This window comes from Micromys minutus, assembly GCF_963924665.1.
Source record: "Micromys minutus genome assembly, chromosome: 17".
Taxonomy (NCBI): Eukaryota; Metazoa; Chordata; class Mammalia; order Rodentia; family Muridae; genus Micromys; species Micromys minutus.
Genome location: NC_137952.1, coordinates 25,814,181 through 25,832,041, shown reverse-complemented (window position 1 = coordinate 25,832,041; position 17,861 = coordinate 25,814,181). Strand labels below are relative to the sequence as shown.

At 40.3% G+C, this 17,861-nt stretch overlaps 1 pseudogene across 1 annotated transcript in view; it reads left to right on the top strand.

The window, feature by feature from the left end:
- Positions 1-3,296: 3,296 nt before the first annotated feature.
- LOC308431935 (ubiquitin-conjugating enzyme E2 N-like) overlaps positions 3,297-17,861 on the top strand; it is a 52,854-nt pseudogene continuing 38,289 nt past the window's right edge. The window contains exon 1 of the transcript in view: positions 3,297-3,354. The product of the transcript in view is annotated as a ubiquitin-conjugating enzyme E2 N-like (transcript). The remainder of the gene's footprint in view (positions 3,355-17,861) is intronic.

The window sequence follows — 17,861 nt, the reverse complement described above, 5'->3', positions numbered from 1 at the left end:
GGGCTGCCTTCACTCCTCTAACTCAGGGCCCGTTCACAGCAGAAATCAAGCATCCTAGAGTTACCTCAATGGTCTCATTACTTAGAAGAGTCCCTTCCTATTTTCCTCCGAATCTCACAGGTACACAGACAGGCTAACACAGCAGTGAATTTTGCTCTCAACATTAAATGGGAGCACGTTTGAATATGGGGAGGCAGCGTAGTTTCTCCCCCCCACCCCTTACATCCCTGGGTGCATTTCTGGGCCTGCCTGAGCAGAGGCATTTGGCTAACTTCTAGGTTTTTTTATTACACGGATAATTAATGTCTGAGTGAGAGTGAGAAGGATGAGTAAAAGTCATTAGCACTTGCTGGATAATTAGTTCATTATATCTTATGTTATGAGTCAGCTGATGGCAGCCTATACTGAAGCTTCTGGAATCAATAGAGGGACCCCAACTGATGGACTTGGTTAACATCTTCCTTAGCATAAAACTGCATGTTAGGAACATAGGAAGGTGCAGGTCTTGAATCACCTGCACTAAAACTGTTGTTTCTCTTGGTAGGACTCTTGTAGGTCTTGTGTGGATGCACATGCACACATAGATAATGTACAAAGGTATTTATGTGACAAGGCAGAGGACAACCTTAGCTCTTGTTCCTCAAGAATTCCATGTGTCTGATTTGGCAATAAGGTCTCCCATTGGCCTGGTGCTTGTCCATTAGGTTAGGCTGACTGGCCAGTGAGTCCCAGGCATCCATCCGTCTCCCTCTTCCCAGTATTGGGACTACTACTATTAACTATTAAACTGCTACTATTGTTTAATGTGGCCTATTATATCCCCCGACTTTTCCTAAAAAATGGGGTTTTTAATACTTTAAAATTAGGAGCTTTTACACCTGTCTCGTTGGAAGCTAAGGATCAGAGGTAGGGAGGGTTAACAAAAGAGGTAGGCTAGTGGGCACATGGTTTCATGATTGTCATGATGTCAGCCACAGGTTGTACTGGCTTGTCACTCATTTAAATTTGAGTTATCAATGGAATGGTCAGTGGGAGAGAAAAACAAATAATACTGGAGAAGAAAGTTAGATCAGATTGCATCGAGTTTCAAATTTGAGTCTTAAGTTGTTTAAAGAGGTTGTTTCTAGAGTGCTTGAATTCCTTCAAAGTTCAACATAGTCATCCAAAATATATGGCACCCTATACATTTTATCTAGATCTGTCTCATTTTCTGTTCATTCTTTTTCTTTATTTCTTTGTTTCTTTTTTATTTATGAGACAAGGTTTCCTGTAGCCCAGGCTGGCCTTGCACTCCTTACATAGATAAGGATGACCTTAAACTCTAGTTCCTTTCTGCCTCCACCTCCTATTTTTAATGTTTTCTCAAGAAGTGATAAGAAGGACTTGCTGTTGAGCTCAATTCTATTACAGAATGCTTGCTAAATTTCACTGATGCTTCAAGCACGAGAGCTAGGGACCAGTTGAAGATAAATTCTTAGTCCTTGTTTGTTTGCTGTTTTGGTAGCTCTTCTATGTGTATGATAGTGGGAAAGACTTTAGGTAGCCACACTAGAGAGCAGTATGATTCCAGTCTTTTAGGCTATAGATGACAGGACCTCCAGAGGGAGTTATGACATGACAATGGACCCACCTTGGGAAAAGTGACCACACAAAACATTTTGCAGTAGGTGCAGATCATCTGGGAAAGGGATCCAATAGTGTCGCAACAAGTCTACATTAACCAAAACATGATGAGCCATGAAGAATCCAGAAATTCTCACTACAACTTTCTGTCTGCCTTTTCAAATATTCTTCCTCTGTGTTTTCTGCTGCATTTCAAGTCATTGCCACTCACTGCTTTTGGAATGATTTTCTGCAGAGGTTCATCCCCCGGTGTCTTTCTCTCCTCCTGTGCATCTTCCTTTCTTTAGGCTCCCTTTCTTCTGCATTCAAGGGTTGCCTGAAATGTATTTCCGTGTGTTTCTTTTGGATGTCTATTTGTATAATTTTATTACAGTCTATATCTTAAACTTTATTATGTGATGGATAGCTTTAGTTGTCAACTTGACAAGCTAGAATCACCTGGGATTGGAAGTCTCAATGCAGGATTACCTGCATTGGGTTTGGTTTACGGGTGCCTATGGGCAATTGTCATTTTTACTGAAAATGGATATTTTTTTCATACGGTGTATTCTAATTATGGTTTTCCCTCCCCTGCCACCTCCCAGTTCCTTCCTACCTCCCTTTCCCTTCTGATCCACCCCATTTTTTGTCACTCATTGGAAAAAAAAAAAAAACAGGCATCTAAATGGGAATATAATATAATAAATATGATATAGTATAAAATATAACATCAAACCAAACCAATCAGAATAGGACAAAACCAGCAAACAGCAGAAAAGGGGCTGAAGAAAAACCACAAGAAGCATGTATAGACAAAGAAACGTGTGTGCACACACAGGATTTTCCTCATTAATTGACAGGAGAAGACACAGTCAATGCTGTTGTTCTTTAGGCAGGCTCTTCTGAACTAGATGAATGGAGAAACTACACGCAAGCCAGCGGGTTTACAGGCACTTGTCCTTTCTCGGCTCTTGTCTGTGACTGTGGTGTGACCAGCTACCTTAAGCTCACACTGCTTTGACTTTGCTGCACTGAGGTCTGTACACTGGAACTGTGAGCTAAAGTAAGCGCTGTCTCACTTAAGTTGCTTTATGCCAGGGTATTTTGTCGTAGCAACAGAAGTGATACTAGGACTTACTACTTTTCATGTGGTGTCCTGAAGTGTGCCTACAAGCTGGACATCTTTTTTGAGTCCCCCCACCATTCTACATTTTTACCTAATACTCACAACAGGACACTAGCTGGCCAGTTAACAAAGACACTGTGTGGTGTCATGGGCACCCTCTTGCTTCTAGGCATTTTAATCTTTTGTATGACACTTCAGTTTTGATGGATTTTACATTCTGCTCTCAGAGAACTTCTTGAAATAAAGCTCTTAAATTTTGTTCCTTCCTTCCTCCTCAAATTGTTGTTGGATATTCCTGATCTATCAGGAAAAGTTCATATCCCTTATCTTGGCGCATTGATTCAGCAGTGGATTCTAGGCTTTTGCCAGTAGAATCCTTTTTATGCCCTCTTTAGCTCAAATGTTCCTACCCATCTTCAGAGTGCTGCCCTCCTTTGTGATGTGAAAGTGTGTAGAGCTAAGCAGACCACGGCTGGGGCAGCACGTGTAGAGCCCTCCCAGCTCTGAGAAATGCTGGTTGTGGCTTCAGTTCTTTCCTGAACTTTCTATTCTGCCTTTGAATTGAGAAATGGCCTTGAACCTCCTCTCTCAGCTCGTACATTCTCACACAGATGAAAGTGGTACAGGTAAGAAAAGACAGAACTTGATAATGCACGGGATGCACAGGAAGACAAATGTATTAGCTGATGACTGTGATGGTCTGTGAACCGGGGCATCTGGAAAAGAAATCATCTCCACACAACACCTGCCCTTTGGTTGTGCTCCTTAAAGCCCTTTACTTGATGGAGACAGACTTCTCCCACCGTTTTGTTCACTCTACTCAGAATAACAATTCTGCTAACCTAAAGGAAAAAAATCCTACAATTGTAAGACTATGTCTAATCAGTCTGGGTAACCTTTAATGCTAACCTTGTGGCCTTGGCTTAGCCAGACAACCCCATATGTTTGCTGTTTCCTGGTTGGGAGCCCATTTGCATTATCCCATGCCTTCATCTTTGGCTATGAATCTTAACGGGCTTCTGTTAGAATTGGAGGTACCTTTTCTGTCCACTGAAGATCCCAGTACAATGGTCCTTATGCCCAGGGCCATGGCTTCTCATAAATGAAGCCTGCACCACCATCTTTAACAAGTGTGATGACAAAGTTTTGTCCTTTATCACTGCACTGACCACACTAGGAAAGCAAAGAGAGTTACAGTCTAGCTTATGCCCACACTTTGCTGCATCGTGTCTTGGAAGACCAAAGACCGGAAAGAAGTATTTGGCTTCATTAGAGTCTTAAGGTTAAGGGCAATAGGGAAAAACAGGTTGCTTTTGTTTGTTTGCTTGTTTCGTTTTGTTCTTTACATACTGAAGTTAATGTTTCCTATTGCTTTGCATGCTGAAATGCTCAACTTTTAACTTCTGTATTGGTGATGGTGTTTGAAGTCTCTTTAAAAAGCCTGACTGTATCACCTTATATTTATTTTTTATTTTTTTTAGAATAAGTACCTTTCAGTTTTGCAAAAGTTCCCACACGGGTAAAGTTAAAATCTCTCTGGCCTGGAGATTGGCTGGGGATAACATGGCCATGGCTATGTGCTTCTGGGAAATCAGGGGGCTTTAGTTTTAATAATACTTCATGTCCCGTCGGTTGGGAGGTATTTTGGAGAAGATCCCAACTTATAAAAGCTCCTTCAGAATACTCCTTGAAGCCCCCTGAAGACAAACCTGAATCTTTTGTGATTAAAAATCACGAGGACATGTTGGACACTTCAAATCTTTCAGATCCAGCCTATACTAGACATCCATGAGGTTGTCTGAACCTAGTACCCCAAATACTGTACCAGGGGCTGCCATATTGCAGACCTGTTTCTTAACTTACCCAGATCAAGCTTTTTGCCTGTATCTGTTGACCTACCCTTTCAATGCACTCTTGAAGTAAGGACTATAAACCCTATCTATGGGGGAAGAAGCTGGAGCTTAGAGTGGTCAAGTGTTCCTACCTAGATTTAAACCCAGAGGGGTTTTGCTATTGCACCCCCCCCCCCAGTTCTTTTTTGAACTTTACCTTTGCCTTTGAGTGGATTTCTTAGGTTCTGCACTCTTTCTTTGTTCCAGTTTGCTTCTCTTGCTGTGATAAACAGCATGACCATAAACAAACTGGAGAAGGAAAGGGTTTCTTTAGTTTGCAAGTTACAGTCCACTCTTGGGGAAGGCAAGGCAGGAACTCTAGGTAGAAACCTGGAAGCAAGAACTGGAGCAAAGACCATGGAGCGTGCTCTCCTTGAATTACTGCCTTTCATACACAGCTCGGTCCCATTTTCTCAGGGGTGGCACCACTCCCATTGGGTAGCCCTCCCCTTAAATCAATCATTAATCAAAAGAAATGCTTCCACAAACCTGCCCACAGGCCAGTCAGATGGAAGCAGTTCCTCAATCAAGATTCTGTCTTCCCACATGTCTAGGCTTTACTGTTGAGTTGGCAAGAAATGGGCCAGCATAGTCCCCATGAGAAAGGATGACAGGGCATCAAGATTCTGGGGATGATCAACACAGGATGACGCATTAGAGAGGCCTGGATTTCTACACTTCAGGGCCTCTCCGCTCATGCTAGCATGTCAGCGTTAGTTCTGTGGTGCAATCCCTGTTCCTGACCTGCCCATGGCTTGAGAGATATCTGTGGCAGGACAGTGCAACATTTGCTCTACAGAGACCACAGAGGAAGCCACTGTGCTCTGTGTGACAACATCAGATGATGTAGAGAAAGTCAGTATCTCCAGTCCAAAGAATCATGATGACAACTATCAGGAGGATACTATCAGGAGGATATATATATATATATATATATATATATATATATATATATATATATAATTTCACTGTGGAAGTTATTGGCTTTGCCAGTGTAACCTTTTATCCAAGTAATTTGTGATTTATATAGAACTTCAAGACATTTTATCTTTATTCTTACTACCAGGTGCCATTTGTACAAATGAGTGTGTTTTAGTGAGGCACTTCGATGTGTGCATATACCCTACCACCATTATGCCATGAACTTTTTGTTTTGCTTCCTTCCCACCATTTGTAGTCCCTTTCTTGGACACCTTCCCTCTTTCCAATAGCCCCTGCTACGCTCTCAAGTCCTCTTCCTTGTTTCTTTCATTATATTACTCATTTATGAAGTTTTGGAGTTTGCACACTTAACTACTAACATTGAAATTAACAGTCTACATAAATAACAGTTAACTCCTGCTCAAACTCACAGGTGAAGTTAAGCCTGTTCTCCCATTGTGTACATTCAGTTCTGTGTGGCTTTGGTATGGCAGATCATACCTCTTTCCAGGTGGCATAAATGGAAATTATTTGCAATGTAGCAATACTAGCTACAGTAGTCCAAGCAATAATAGCCACTAATACTTCATTTATTCACCTCGGAGTTTATCATTAGCCCCTCCATCTTAGCCAGAGACTCTACAGTATAGCCCTGGGTCTCTCTCCTTTAGCTGTGTAAAATTCTCCCTCCTCAATTTGTACTCTATGGTACATTATGATAAAAGTAAAAATTGATAATATGTCTTCCCAATTGTACTTGAAGGCATGTAAGTATTAGGAGCTTGATACAAATGAAATTCTTGTCTCATGATGTGTGTGTGTGTGTGTGTGTGTATGTGTGTGTGTGTGTGTTTAAAAGCATGTATGGTGCATATGTAGGTGTTGCCTCTCAAGTGCAGCCTACATTGTTTGTTTAAACAAATCGAAATTTAATTTATTGTTATATGTGTATAAGTATTTGCCCCAGTTTAAGTCTATCCACCACGTGCATGCCTGAGGCCTGAAGAGACCAGATGAAGGCATTGGATTCTGTTCAAACTAGAGTTACAGTTGCCACCATGTGGATGCTGGAAATCAAACCAAGTTCCTCTGGGAGAGCAGCTAGTGCTCTTAAATGTTGAGCCATATCTCTAGCACCCACGCTGTATTTTAAAAATTATTTTAGTAATTCTTTGAGAATTTCATATAACATTGTATTTTGAACATGTTCACCTCTTTCAGTTCCTTTTACCACCATTTCAACACTCCAGTCCCTTCATACCCAACTTTGAGATTACTTCTTTCTTCTTTCTTGATCAACTTCAGTTTGTGTTGTGCAGCAGGTCTTGGTATTTGGGTCCTGGTGAGGATGGTATGTACTTGCACCCTTCACCCACTTACAAAAAAATGTCTTTCTCCAGCAGCTATCAACTAATAGCCCCTCGGCTACTGATGGCACACTGTGTCCGTCTTTTTCCTGTCATGCTGGTACTTTGTCTGGCTGGCACTTGCCCAGGTCTTGTGCACGCTGTGACAGTTACTGTGATGTTTTACATACATCTGCCTTGCATTGCTTAAAAAACACTTATTTCCTTGAGCTTTCCCAAAACTGCTAGTTTGCAAACATTCCTCCTTATCTCCAGCAACTGAAGATATTTTAATGAAAAGAGTTTGCATGAAGATGGGGGGAGGCTTTGTGTCTTTTCGGCTAATCTCTGCTGCCTCGTGTTCGTACAGAGACTGGAGATTTTTGAACACCTGACACTGGATAAAGATTGAAAGCTCCATTTTTGAAGCCAGGCCAAGTTGAGCTTGGTATGATTAAGCAATTGCACAAGAACAGTGGCACAAATTGACCACAACTAGAAAGAATTTGGAAGTAAGCACAACTGGTTTCTGACTTCACTTCATCAGTAGAAAGCATTTTCAGATCTCAAACAATAGATTATAATCTAATAAAATGCTAAGCTGTCGTCCTTTCTATAGAAAGGTTCTGTTTCTTTCAGGGACTTCTTTAAGATAAACAAGCAAACAAAAACTACCTGCAAATGTTACACCTCAGTGGTGGAGACAGAATGGCATGTGATGTCACCAGTATCCAGAGAGCAGCCGATGCTTATACTATGGTGTGATGATGCACCCCACCTAGGAATATGATAGATGTTTTTCTTGTCTCATCTGCTAACAGCCACTGGAATGATGACATCAGTTCTCACCCCCCGAGCCTTGCTTTCTCCCTCTTGCTTTATGCACACAACTGCTATGGAATAACCTTCAAAGAACTCATGGCTGTTGAGGCCCAGCAAAGAGACTTGGGTAGACTTGGACAAACAGACTTCCTGATGTGGGAACCCATAGAATGGATTGATGTACAGACAGAAAATTTAAGTTGTTTGATTCCAAATGTGACTCATACATTATGTGGAAGACAAACCCAGAGATAAAGTATTTTTGTTAGAACTTGTTTTGGCATATTTCAAACCACAGTTGAATAAATCATTCCATGGGGAAACAAAACAACTTTTCCAGTTCTCAGGTATGTGTGTGTGTGTGTGTGTTTGTGTGTATGTGTACATGTTTGTGTGTTCATAGTTGTATGTATATGTGTGTGCACCTGTGTGTGTGTGTGAGAGAGAGAGAGAGAGAGAGAGAGAGAGAGAGAGAGAGAGAGAGAGAGAGAGAGAGAGAGAGAGAGAGAGAGAAAGAGTGTGAGAAGAGGGTGTAGAGGAGAAACAGCGGGGTTGGAGTGTGGTGTCAGGAATAGAGATAGAAGAAACTCTAGCTATTACTCATGCCTGTTTGATCCTAACACTGAGCTCCTTCAATGCCATTTTGAAGGGTCTAGTACCTAATGCAGTCAACACGAGGTGAGATTTTGGAAATGAGCAGGAGTCCTGGCCACACCTATAGAGCTCTGGGGTTAGGGTTAGGGTTAGGGTTAGGGTTAGGGTTAGGGTTAGGGTTAGGGTTAGGGTTAGGGTTAGGTTTAACATGAGAGCTGGTGTCACTGACTGTCTGGCTTGCCTGTGCAGGGCATGTAGGCATGTGCTGTCTTTGTCTTTATTTCTGTAGTGTTTTAACATTTCCCTGTATGGATTCCCTTGCTGGGAATTGTTACCAAGAACTAATCTGCTGTTGTTTTCTCCTCTTCCTCTTCTTCCTTCTTTGTTTTTTCTTCCTCCTTCTCCTTCTTCTCTTTTATCTCTTCCTTCTAATTCTAATATTCCTCCTTCCTCTTTCTGAGTTGAATATAACCATTCCATTTTAAGAGCATAATTTTTGCTTATTTTTTTTCATAAAATCTGTTCTTCTCTCTAAAAAGAGAAGGGCAGAGCACAAACCTCAGCTCTACAGCACTGTCATGTGTTACAGTCAATCACAGCATCTCTCCTTCCCAGCTAAGTCGGGCAATTTCAGGGCAGGTATATAACAAGCAATTGTGTGACCATACATTTGTTATTACTACATAGACTCTTTATTTTGTGTGTTTTATTGAAAGTAATATTTTCTTGCAATGTATTGTAATCACACTTATTTTCTCCCAGAACCTCCCCATTTCCCCCCCGATCCAGCTCCTATATAGCACTTTTTTTCTTTAAAAAAAAAAAACAAAAAATAAAAAGTAAAAATATTGGGTAAACAAACAAATAAAAAAATCACAATTTAAAAATAATCAAAGACAAAGTGTGAGAATCTCTCTCTCTCTCTATCCCTCTCTCACTAAAAACACAAAATTTAAAAGCATAATATACAAGTAAAAGGCTGATAAGATGAAAAATGCCCAAGCAAAGCAATCTTTGAAATTACCACTGAGTTTGTTTTATGTTGGATATCTATTTCTGGACACGGGGCCCCCTTTAAGCATGGTTAATGTACCCAGTGAGACTCCATTGGAGAGATTAAGGTTTCCTTTGGAAGCAGTTGTCGGTTGAAGACAACTTCTTGGTAAGGAATGGAAACTCTTGTCCACGTATCCATATCAGCTCTGAAACTCCATCTGTCTTAGCAGTGGGCAGGCCCCCGTGCATGCTGTCACCATAGATTTACAGTGAGATCACATGTGCATCAGTCCAGCTGTGTCAGAATTTCCTTGGTGTCACCCATCCCCACTGGCTCTTGCAATCTTTCTGCCTTTTTTCCACATCTCTTAGATAAACCATACAATGCTCTCTGTTTTGTCTATTAAGTTTGACTTTAATTTGAAAGAGTAGAGGTTAATTCTCACTAACATGCTTTCTTAACCAACAAATGAAATAAATACACTTTGGCAAATACGTTCTCCCAGGTGAACAATAAGCTGTGATATTAGAAATTACATCCTAAATTTTAAGACAAATGTGGCACCGCCATATAAACTAGAAATGTTAAGCCAGCACTGCTGTTTGACACAGATCCAGCAAAGCTGAGTTGAATGCAGTGATCACTGTCCTTCTGTCTTTTGCTTTTAGGTTTTGGCCTCTGCTGGTTGCATTCTTGGGGAATGCACTGTAATTAATTTTATGTCTTTTCCTGAGAAAATTATGTCTGAGTCGTTTTGGAAAGTTTTAAACTTACTATGTCTTTTGCTTTTAGGAAATAGCTTTATCTGGCCCAATTTGGGAGTCTTCCTTATGCCCTGGAGGTCATGATAAACACAGTTAAGCACTAAGCTAGGAATTTGTAAATGAGGCTATGACTCTAGGAATCTTCTTGGAGTATCCACCTCTAAGCAAATGCAAACAGTATAATTGGTACAGGGCAAACAGTTGACAAACTCTGATTGTCTGACTGACCTTATTAGTGACAGACTCAAGGCCTCTTTTTTACAATATACTTGGAGCTCTCTGAAAAATGTAGTATAAAGATGGGGTTATACAGGGTACACACCTGGAGAAGTAGAACTCAGTAATTAAGATAAATTGACTAAACTAATCTTTTCCCACTTTATAGCATAGATGATTGTCTTAGGTTTTTATTGTTGTGAAGAGAAATCATGACCAAGGCAACTCTTATAAAGGCAAACATTTAACTGGGGCTGGTTTATAGGTTTGGAGGTTTGGTCCATTATCATCATGACAGGAAACATGGCAGCATGCAGGCAGAAATGAGGCTGGGGATGAGCTGAAAGTTCTATACTTTGACCAGCAGGCAACAAAAGGGGATTGAATTCTACACTGGACCAAGCTTGAGGTATATATGACTCCAAAACCTGTCTTCATGGTAAAACATTTCCACCAACAAAGCTGCACCTCCTAATAGTGCCACTTTCTATATGCCAAGTACTCAAACACATGAATCTATGGGGGCCAAAGCTATTCACATCACCACATTCCACTCCCTGTTCCTCATAGGCCGGTAGCCATACATACTGCAGAATGGAGATTCTACAACCTCCTTCTTCGGTTCATGACTCTAAATGCAGAGCCATGTGGAAAAGCTGCCATTTTTTGCTACTCACTGGAGCTGAAGCATGGCCCCTTGGCTCAGTTACATCTCTATCATATTTCTATTTCGCATAGTTTCCTTCATTGCCTATGCTTGGCTGTCCTGGACCTTGTTCTGTAGACCAGGTTGGCCTAGAACTCAGAGAACTGCGTGTCTCTGTCTCTTAAGTACCAAGATTAAAGGTGCCTGGACCTAAGCTTTGCTTTCAAGATTTGTAGTAAAGGTATGTGTCAATCCAGATCAAAAGTGTCATCTCACCTCACATCCCATCTCAATAGCTGGATCAAAAGCTTGTGTCTTCCAGCCACAAGATATGGATCAAAGGCATGTTGTCTTTCTGCATCAAGATTCAGATCACAGATGTGTCCTCCATTTTAGGATTGTAGTTTATTCCAGATAGAGTCAGGTCGACAACTGAGAATAGCCATCAAAATGATGAAATGGGATAGTAAGAAGAGTTAGGTATTGGTATTTGCTATTCACTGAAAGACTGGCTCAGATATTTTTCTGTTTGTCTGGGGTGCTTTCAAATGGCAAATTTTGCCAGCCTAAAGCAGGCTGTCTTATAATATATGTTTGCTTTGTCAGAGATATTCTTTTGACTCTTTGAGTTGGAGTTAGAGGGCTGAAAATAAAACAAAATCTGTTCTATCTGTCCTTTCTTATTACTGGATTTGTAATCCCAGACATAATGGAAAGCAAAAACATCCAAGGACAAAATAAAACCTGTACTTCTTGGATAATCATTAGTCTGTCCTTTTTCTGTGAAACCTGTACAAATAAAGAAGTGACCTGATACCTAATAGTCAGTCAGAGCTGCAAGGTTCCCCTTGACCACTGTACCTAACTTCCTCCTTCCCCCATGACTCTCTATCTCCTCTCTGGTCACCCTGTCTTGGCCAAAGAAGCCCTCATCCCATTTCTGGTACAAATGTAAGGTATTTTAAAAGGCTTACTAAGGTTTAAGATTTCAATAGAGTATTTATCAAAGGGCGAATTTTGTGCAAGGTAAGCCACTAACTGTTTCTTGTGGCCTCAGTGTGCTGAGAAGATAGATGCACTCTCTGCTTATAACCTAGACTGAGACTAGCGTGGCAGAGTAATCCCATGGACAAGATGCAGTGATATGAGCTGGCTGGCAGTGGGAACATGAGCAATACGGATCATGATGAGTCATTGTGTGTCCATGGGCAATAATTTGATTCTACAGATTCTTAGAGTTATAAAAAAAAGTATATCCTTTCATGGAAATGTTCATCCATCCATTCAGTCAACTAATATTAAAGACTCATTTGAAATATTCTATTGCATGCATTCATCACACATGGTTCTGAGTTATATAAGGACAACTTCTTACAAGTATTTCAGCAGGAAAAAGATGACTGAAATCATCTAAGGTGACAGGCAAGGGGTGGGGGAACTGATTATGATAGGCAAAGCTGAGCTATGTGATAAAGCTCTGACACGTAGAAATGAGTTGTTGTGATGGCTAACCTTGGTTGTCAACTTGACACACCTAGGAAGAGGAAACCTGAATTGAGGAATTGCCTCCAGCAGGTTGGCCTTTGTGGGTGTATACTTTTTATGATGATAATTGATATAGAAGAGTCCAGAGTATTATGGGCAGCACCTTGTCTAGAAAGGCCATCCTGGGATTTAAGAAAGATAGTTGGGAGACCCAGGGGCAGCAACCCTGTAATCAGTGTTCAGTCCCTGCCTCCAGGTTTCTGCTTTGAGTTCTTGTTCCCCCCCCCCCCAAGATGATGGACCATAACCAGAAAGCCAAACACATCCTTCCCTTCCCTAGTTACTTTTGGTTAAGATTTAGTGCTGTGTGAGAAAGCAAACCAAGACAGTTAGGTAAACAAAAGGAAAGGCTGACAAGGGTGGTTGGCTGTGGCTGTGAGTTTTAACTCCTCTAATTACATGCGGAAACCATAGAAGGCTTGGGACAGGAACTCGAAAGATAACATCTGTATTTCAAGAAGATAATATGGCTGCTGGTGAAGTGTCCAGAAAGGGAGTGAAGGAGAAGATGGGGATGATGAAAGTCAGACTCTGGTGACAGTCATGGCTGGAGGCAACATGGTAACTTCAGTGGGCTTTGACATTTATATGCCCACTTGTCTGGAGTTGTCAGGAAAGATTATGTGATGCTGGAAAATCTGCACATTTTGTGGACAATTTATCTGTATTAAGACAAGGACAGTAAATGTTTGGCACTTAGTTCTCTGTACCAACTGGGTATTGTTAAGTTTGGAGTGGATGTTGGCAGTGTATGTGTTTCCTGAGGACTTAGCAGTCTGTGAAGTTAAAGGCACCAGATTCTGTGTTTAGGCTTATACAACAGGCAATGAAGATTTGGTTATTCATCAACTTTCTGATTGCTTTTGTTTCTGTATTCATTGTTCATTTGCTTTCTTCACTTAACGTGCTATACTGTTGGAAATTCGATGTCTGTTAAGCAATGCCAGGGTAGCTTAAGGAACCAGGATTTCTCACACTAGGAACACACTCCTCCCTGGCAGGGATATATCAGCGTGAGCATCCCAAGCACTCCACCCTTTATCTTATCTGTTCATCTGGTTGTCTGTCTGTGCTGACCGTCACTGTTAATGAGATGAGTTAAACACCAAAGGTCATACTCACATGAGATGCAGCTCTTCAAACAGATGGCAGGATGTCACAGGAAACATTGAATGTCACAGTGTGCCTATGGTCATGTGGTTGCTTGTGGTGGTGCATCAGTCTTTCTTACCTTCTTGTAGTCTATCAGAAATACCAAACAGTAGGAAGACCCAAAAGGCATTTCTCAGTTAGACCACATGAATCTCTAGAACCTTGGACATATTATTAAAGCTCTGCAAAGTCCAATTTACTCACCCAAGAGGAGAGGAGAATTGTATTATTGTAATTAGTATAATTTCAAAATTCTCATGGACACTAAATGTAGCAGTGCTTACTCCAGGAACTATGCAACAGTTAGTTTCCTTCCCCATTTTAACCACGTAATCACTAGCATGCCCAATATCACCCAGGCCCCAGAGCCCTCTGTGGTAATGAATGTCACGCACATCCTCATGTTCCGTAACTGGTTTGGAGTAATGTGGGAATTTCACTTACCTCTGCTATTCATTCATTTGAGGGCTCGAGTACCTGAGTTTTCAGTAGGAGGAAGAAGTAGAGAAAGCCTGTACTCTAAGCTCTGAGAGTCTCTGACCATAACTCTCATCACAGTCCAGCATTGATCTCTAACAACAGTAGAGTAAATACAGTAAATCTTTCCAATAGTTAATGTGTGAGCTTTATTATTATTATTTTTATTTCAAATGACGCTTTGGGTTCCATTACATTTATGGTGTCTCTTCTATGTTGACTGTGAGGACCAAGGTTTGTTATAGGTTTATAAACTATAAAGCACCATGACAATAATTTTTATCATATATCTGAGAATTCCTTGGTTCTACTGTATCAATCTTTAGTGGTGATCAAGGTTCAGGCTAACATAAAGTTACATAAAGAAGTCTTGTCTTAAGAAACTGTTTTATCTGTCTGTCTATTATCTATTTATTAATCATATATCTGTCTGTCTATCTGTCTGTCTATCTATCTATCTATCTACATACCTACCTACCTACCTACCTACCTACCTACCTACCTATCTATCTATCTATCTATCTATCTATCTATCTATCTATCTATGTATCTATCTATCTATCTATCTATCTTTCTAGTTATCCATTTCAGCACAGGTCAAGATCAAATTATCATATAAAATATAGGTTGATTTTAAATAGTATTTAGACATCATTTGTCTTGATTTTACATTTACTTAGTATGTGAAATGTGTATGGAAGAGGTATGTATTTCTGGGTATATGTGTGGAGTTAAAAGAATACCTTGAAGGAGTCTGTCCTTCTACCATGTAGGCTCTGGGGATTGAACTCATATTGTCATGGTGGTAGCATGTGCCTTTCTTTACTCACTGAGTCATCTTGCCTTTTCATTTGTTTTGACAAAGAACGTGGATCCTTCAAGCTTGCCTTCAGCACCACCAATTCACCTTTCTGTAGGCTTATATTTTTTCAAATCCTATTTTAGTAAAGTGTTCTTAAATACTTTAACCACCATTCTAGCCCACCACCTACCAGAGGTAGTGGAAAGGAAAGAAAAATAGAGCAAAGGAAGATACGGCTCTGTATAGAAATAGTTCTTTGGAGCGAATACGATCTGAATTGTCAGGATATCAGCAGTTCAGTTCACATAAATCAGAAATAGTAGCTCAATCCACTTGCAAACACCATTTACAAATCAGTAATGGCAATTCAATCCAGAAGAAACCATGAGGCTCTGCCAATTGGTTGGAGTCTGGGGAAGCAGCAAGTAGCTGCTAAAACACCTCCAAAAATTCTTTGGTGTGTTTTTCTTTATGAAGTCACAAAACATGATGACCAGTAAAGAGTAGCAAGGTGAACCAATACCATACAGTGTCATCCACTGTCTGTCGGGTTATATTTATACCTTTGGTAGACAACGTGTGTTCTCTCAAGTGTCCACTCCAGCAAAACATCAAATGCACCCCCCCCCCTTTTTCCAGGCAGCTTCCAGAAAAAAAAAACCCACACACACCATGTGTCTATTCTCAGTAGAAACATCCTCTCATAAGACAGTTTCCAGAAAAACATCACATGACACAACTGAGTCTCCAAAGAAATGAGAACTCTCCCCTCCATCTTTCACACCTGCGTGGTCACTTTCAGGCCACCCATTCTTATCTCTTTTGTCATCTTTCTGCTGCCCAGTTCTCAGCTACATGAGACCAACTGCTACTCAATGAACATCTCCTTCACTCCTCTGCCTTTAGAATTCTGTTCAGTGACTTCTTGAGCAGCTATTCTTATATGGTTTCCAAGACCCACTCTTCTTGTAGCACTGAAAGAGATGTAGAGTCCTCAAACTAGAAATGTTCTTAGGGCCATTTTTTCCCCTTCTGCTTAAGGGAGAAAATCTTGAGACCTAAAGAAATTCAGTGGTTTTCCTGAAGTTACATAGCTGGTTAATAATATAATCAAATGCTGAGATATTAACTCCCAGACTAATGTGCTTTATATTATATATCTTTCTTAAAATACCAATTAGGCCTTTATAATGTGCTAGACACGGATACATAGTTGTACTATAAATATTCAGGACACGTTCATATAAATACATGCCATATTCACAATACTTTCATGCTACTTATATTTTAAAACTATACTGTTTAGTATTATTTATTAATGCTCAATCTTTATACATTTTCAAGAATATTTTCTCTTCTAGTCATTCTACTATTTACCACATACACATCTTCTTTATCCCATCTGTCTGGCTTGACTTCCAGGCAGAGAGTATCTTCCTACCAGAGAACCTAACCATCTTCTTATTGAGGCCCCCATTGCCAGTACTGCTGGGACCTCTTCCCACTCATTTATCTGAGTGTTCATTAGAGTTGTATCATCATGATTCCTTATGTTGCCAGGAAGAGTTTCTAGAGACTTGAACTTTGGGTAATTTGTTCTGGAACTCATTTATGTGTAGTATGTGGTCAGAAATTTACCTTGGGAAAACATCATAAGCTGTGACTCACTATTGATTTGTTAAGAGTTACAAAAGTGTGTGATTTGGCCAGAATACCCAACCTTAAATTTTCCTCTTATGGTGTCCTGCAATTAACCTCATTTCAGTTACCTCAAAGCTCAGCAGAGAATTCCCACTGAATACATGGATGATATTTGTGGAGGGAACATGTAGGGCACTGTAATATCTCTTCTCTCCTTGTCTGTATGCTGTAGGAGAGTTGATGTGAGGATTAGACGTACTGGTCACTAGAGAGTTCTTTCTAAAGGTAAGTGTGGATCACACACCTCTGTTTCACAAGCAAGCATACAAGGAACTGCATTAGGCAACACAAGCACAACCTATGGCCCTCTCAGCATTTCCTCTTCTGGTGCATTTGTGCGGCCCAGTCACCCTCAGCATAGCAGTCATCCCAGATTAGGAAAAGAACAACAGTGATGGATTTCCAAGTTTCACAAGATCAGATATTGACTAATAGCTGAAAACATCAGCAAATTTGTTGTCACTTGATTCCAACACCAGAGCCCATTGTGTTGTTGAAAAGAGAGGTTTTAAAATTTATTATTAAAATCATTAGAAGGTAAAAGGATATGCCCATGATTTGGCAAACCTTTAAGATATGTGCTTTCTTCTAGTGAATCAAAAATTGAATACTGATGAAACAGAGTGAATGTTGTGACTTGGCTGTCATTTTTTTCTTCTAGAAAGATCCCTGTTTATAATAACATCTTCTGCCTTAGGCACTAATTAAACTTGGCCTTTGTTCACACTTTACCTTATAACTTCTCTACCATTTCCTCAACCCCACACCCTCAGCCTATGATATGTCCAATAGGGCTCTATATGCTGAGCATTGTTCAAATGTGTTTCTCCTAGTACAGGAGACAAAGATTCTACTTCTTAAGACTCAGTACAGTTGACAAAGGTTTTTCTGGAGAGACACAAAAGAAAAAAGAAAGAATGAAATCAAAAGAGAACTGTCATAACATTCTGTATTTATTAAAGAGTTTTTAGTTTTTGGAACTGTAGGCTAGCTGTAAACATTAGATAAAATGCATACACTTTCCAAAAAATACAGCACATAAGATTGACTCAGGAAAAGGCCTTGACTGCTCCCATAGTTATTAAAGGAATCAGAACAATTACTGGGAGTAGTCTATAAAAATAAAACAAGAACCAAGAGCCACTTAGAGTTAAAATGCTCGCCAAGCAAGAGGGCCTGAGTTCATGTAACCAGAGCCCATGAAAATAATAGATGGATAAGGGAACTCACCTATGATTCCAGTTATGGAAGTTGGGGC